A 5,739-nucleotide genomic window follows, 5' to 3' on the forward strand; every position below is an offset into this window, starting at 1 on the left:
ATCACTACCTGAAAGAGATCCCAAGATGAAAACTTACAGGAACATCATAGCCAAGTTTCAAAGCTCCCAGGTTAAGGAGAAAACACTACAAGCAACAAGAAAAAAACAAAAATTTAAATATTGTGGAGCTACAATCAGGACTACACAAGATCTAGCAATTTCTACATTAAAGGAGTGAAGGACTTGGAACATCATATTTCAAAGAGCAAAGGAGCTGTTTGCAATCAAGGTAAAAAAGGACATTTAACAAATTGAAAGACTTCCAGGCATTTGTGACAAAAAGACCAGAACTCAATGGAAAATTTGACATGTAAGATCCAGTAGAAACATTAAAGACTAATTATAATGGACTCACTATGGTCAAACTGTTTACTTCCTATATGGGAAAATATTATCTGTACTCTTAAGAAAGTTATCATTACTTAGGTAGTTTGAAAGAGTATATATATACACACACACACACACACACACACACACACACACACACACACGCTTTTTTTGTCATGCTGGGGTGGGAGTGGGGATAATCTCCCACTCTCTATAAAATGCTCCAATAGCGTGCATCTCAAATAGCCTCTGACAACTGAAGCCCAACTCCTGGCCTTCTCGTGGCGGAACTGTTTCCACTAACAGGAGAAGGGGCAAAGGCGCCTTAAAACCAGTCTCTTCAGGCAGGTGGGGCTTGTTAGCCTTGGCAGGCAACCCACCTAGGGGAAGGAAACCCTGATTTTAAACCTCCGCTGCCTTGTGGCTATACCCATATATGGGAAAGGCTTTGGGAGTTAACCCCAAGGAAAAATCAGGAGTCGGAGTCCCTTAGGCAGTTGGATGTTGGATATCACATCCCTCTGGCAACTCCTTCGGAGGCACTGGTGCCAAACTGTATTGGCTCTGCCTCTCCTTTGTATCCACCAATGTCGCTGAGAGGGAAAACCTGCTGCATGGGCAACAGTTTGTTTTCCATATTGATCAGCCTAGGCCAGCGTCCTAGAGAGGACACTCCAGCTACTCCTCATGGGGTAGATACAACATGGGATGTGGCAGTTACCAGTTATAAGTCACTCAGGAGCCGCAGCTCCCGTATCGGACTGCATGGCCACACTGTGGCCTGTGGCTCTTCAAGGTGCTGATCCATGGTTGTCCACAACTGGTGGAAGCCTACTACTACTATATACATATATATACATACATATATATACATATATACACATATATACTGTAATGATTGGAATGACGCCACCTACTGGAGACTTGCTGTGGAGAGCTCCACCATGAGGAAAATGCCTCAGAGGCATTGTGGCTTTTCCTTGGCGTCAGGAAATGACGCTTGCTCATGGGTGCTGTCTATCAAGTCTACCAGCCAATCAACTGGAGGAGCCTCCTATGGTCTGGGAGGAGACAGGAAGGAGGAAAGGGAGCCTGCGCAGAGAGCGCGGGCCCTTTTGGCTTCCGGACTTGATGGTGGTGGCGGCAGAGGACTTCACAGGAGATTTGAGGAAAGATAGGAATGCCAGACTGTTAGAATTCTGTTCTCAATCTTTTTCTTTCTATTTTCCAATAAACCCTTAAAAACCTAAACTCGTTTTATCAGTGATTTTTAGTCAGTTTCCCCCAAACTGGGGGAACACATTAGAATCCACATTTAGAATCTTAAATTACACAATACATATACACATATACATATATACATACACACACACACACACATATATATATATATATGGTCTGGGGTTAAGTCGAATACAATGGGATGAGTCTAAAAAATAAAATTAGGTAGGGATAGGTAAAATGGAGCAATTATACAAACAAGGTATGAAGGGCAAAACTGTTAAAGTGGAAGCAGATGGGGGTGGAGAGATGGGAGTGCTGGAACCTTATTCCCATCAGAGATGGATTAAAGAGGGAATAACATATACATCTAGAAGAGCACAAACGTTTTCTAAATTTATAAAGAAATAGGAAAGTGAGGCAACAGGATAAGGGAGGGACTTTTAGGAGGGAATATAGATTAAGAAGTAGGAGGATGAAGAGAGGATAGGGGATAGATTCCTTTTGTGTGTGTGTTTTGTTTTTTAAAATAGTATTTTATTTTTCCCAATTACATGTAGAGAGCTTTCAACATTCATTTTTGTAAGATTTTGAGTTCCAAATTATTTTCCCTCCTTCTCTTCCCCCTCCCCCCCCCGCCCCAGAAGCCAGCAAGCAATCTGATATAGGTTGTACATTATAATCATGTTAGACATACGTCCACATTATTCATGTTGTGAGAAAAGAATCAGAACAAAAGGGAAAAACCTCAAGAAAAAAGAAAGAACCAAAAAAAACCCCAAACTCCAACAATAAAAAAGTAAAAATAATATGCTTTGATCTGCATTCAAACTCCATAATTCTTTTTCTGAATATGGAAAGCATTTTCCATCATGAGTCTTTTGGCATTGTCTTGGAACATTGTACTGGTGAGAGGAGCTAAGTCTATCATAGCTGATCATAACACAATGTTACTGTTACTATGTACAATATTCTCTTGGTTCTGCTCAGGATAGATTCTTTAAAAGGGTGCTTATTAGGGAAGTAGTAGTTAGAAGTGAATCATACTGTGAGGAGAGATCAGGTTAAAAAAAAGGAGGGTGGGAAGAATAATAATGAGGAAAAGTAGGATAGAGAGAAATACACAACTAGTAATTATAACTTTGAATGTGAATAGAATGAACTCACCTATAAAATAGAAACATCAAGAATGGATTAAAATAAGAATCAACAATATGGTTTTTTTGTTTGTTTTTTGGTGAGGCAATTGGGGTTAAGTGACCTTGCCCAGGGTCACACAGCTAGTAAGTGTCAAGCGTTTGAAGCCAGATTTGAACTCAAGTACTCCTGACTCGAGGGCCGGTGCTCTATCCACTGCACCACCTAGCTGCCCCTAGCTGGCCTTCTCGTGGCGGAACTGTTTCCACTAACAGGAGAAGGGGCAAAGGCGAGTAACTGGCGCCTTAAAACCAGTCTCTTCAGGCAGGTGGGGCTTGTTAGCCTTGGCAGGCAACCTGCCTAGGGGAAGGAAACAATATGTTGTTTATAAGGAACATAATGAGATAAAGACAGAATTAAAAATAAAGGACTGGAGTAGACTTTATTATGCTTCAGCTGAGGTAAAAATAAAAGCAGGAGTAACAGTAGTCATTTCGGACAAAGTTAAAGCCAAAATAGATTTAATTAAAAGAGATAAAGAGGGGAACCACATTATGATAAAAGGTACCATAGAAAATGAAGTAATATCAATATTAAACCTATATATACAAAATGCTATAACATCTAAATTTTAAAGGGAACAATTCAATGAATTATAGGTGGAAATAGAGATTGATACTATAATAATGGGAAACTTGAAACTTCCCTTCTCAGAATTAGGTAAATCTGATGAAAATAAATAAATAAGAAGTGTTAAGGAGGTGAATCGAATTTTAGGTAAGCTAGATATGATAGATATCTAGAGAGAATTGAATGATAATAGAAAGGAGTACACTTTTTTTCTCAGCAGTACATGCTACCTTAACAAAAACTGACCTCATATTAAGGCATACAAACTTTATAGCTAAATGCAGAAAAGCAGAAATATTAAATGTACCTTTTTCATATAACAGGGCAATAAAATTATATTAAATAAATTATATTCAATATTTAATCTGTGGAAACACAAATTAAAAATTAATTGGAGACTAAACAACCTAATCTTAAAGAATGAGTAGCTTAAAGAACAAATCATAGAAATAATAATTTCATTAAAGAGAATGACAATAATAATAATCTACATAATTTAAACCCCTAGGATGTCACAAAAACAGTAGTAATATCTCTAAATGCTTATATTAATAAAATATAAAAAGAGTAGAATAATAAATTGAGTATACAATTTAAAAAACTAGAAAAAGAACCAATAAAAAATCCCCAATTAAATACCAAATTGGAAATCTTAAATTTAAAGGTGAGACTAATAAAATTTAGTATTAGAATAATTATCAAGGGGCAGCTAGGTGGGGCAATGGATAAAACACTGGTCCTGGATTCAGGAGGACCTGAGTTCAAATCTGAACTGAGACACTTGACACTTACTAGCTGTATGATCCTAGGCAAGTCACTTAACCCTCATTGCCCCGCCCCCCCCCAAAGAAAAGAATAATTATCAAAACTCTCTGGCCTGGAAAGACTTACACAAACCGATGTATAGTGAAGTGAACAGAACCAGGAGAACATTGTCCACAGTAACAACAATATTGTTTGATGAAGAACTGTGAATGACTTAGCCATTCTCAGCAATATAATGATCCAAGATAATCCTAAAGGACTAATGCTGAAGTATACTATCTACCTCCAGAGAAAAGAACTGATATTGATTGAATACAGCCTGAAGCATGCTATTTTTAATTTTCTTCTTTTACAAAATTATTGATATGCAAATGTTTTACATAATTGCACATGTATAATTTATATCTGATTACTTACCATCTCACATAGAGAGGAGGGCTGGGAGGGGGATAGGATAAAATTTGGAATTCAAAACTTTGAATAAATTTTTTAAAAAACTATTACTGCCAAAAAGTAGAAAGGTATATGACTAATGCAGAATATGTTTAATGTGATTGTACATATATAACCTATATCAGATTGCTTTCTGTCTTGGGAGGGGGGGAGAAGAAAGGGAAGGAGAAAATTTTGGAACTAAAAATCTTATGAAAACAAATATTGAAAACTATCTTTACATGTAACTGGAAAATAATAAAATACTTTTATGACTAAAAAAGAAGTAGAAAAGTAGATCAGTAGAACAGAGAAGATGATTTTAGTAACCTTGTGTTTGATAAATGTGAAGATCTAAAATTTAAGAATAAGAATGCATTATTTTGTAAAAGTAATCTAGAAGGGGGCAGCTAGATGGCGCAGTGGTTAAAGCACCGGCCCTGAATTCAGGAGTTACCTGAGTTCAAATCCGGCCTCAGACACTTGACACTTACTAGCTGTGTGACCCTGGGCAAGTCACTTAACCCCCATTGCCTGCAAAAAAAAAAAAAAAAGTAATCTAGAAGAAATTGGCATAGACCAATATCTTACACCATTTACCAAGATAAGGTCAAAATAGGTACATGACCTAGATATAAAGGGTGATATCATCATACTTATGGATAGGAGAACAATTTATGACCAAACAAGAAATAAAAAGCATTGTGAGGTGTAATTACTTATATGAATCAAATTAAATTAATTACATTAAAGAGTTTTTGTACAAACAAACCAAAGGTAGCCAAAATTAGAATTTTTTTATAGATAAAACTTTTTCTTTTTGGTGGGGAAATAGGGGTTAAGTGACTTGCCCAGGGTCACACAGCTAGTAAGTGCCAAGTGTCTGAGGCTGGATTTGAACTCAGGTACTTCTGAATCCAGGGCTGGTGCTTTATCTACTGTGCCATCTAGCTGCCCCCGATAAACTTTTTTATAGAAAATTTTATAGACAGTTTCTCAGATAAAGGTCTTATATCTCAAATATATAAAGAACTTTGTCAAAATTTATATGGATATAAGTCATTCCCTAATTGATAAATGGTCAAAGAATAGGAACAGGCAGTTTTTCAATGAAAAAATGAAAACTTTATATAGTCATATAAAAATGTTCTAAATCACTTTGAGATATCATCTTATACCTATCAGATTGGCTAAAATAAAGAAGGTGAAAGCAACAAATATTAGAGA

This window comes from Dromiciops gliroides, chromosome 1 (genome assembly GCF_019393635.1).
Source record: "Dromiciops gliroides isolate mDroGli1 chromosome 1, mDroGli1.pri, whole genome shotgun sequence".
NCBI lineage: Eukaryota > Metazoa > Chordata > Mammalia > Microbiotheria > Microbiotheriidae > Dromiciops > Dromiciops gliroides.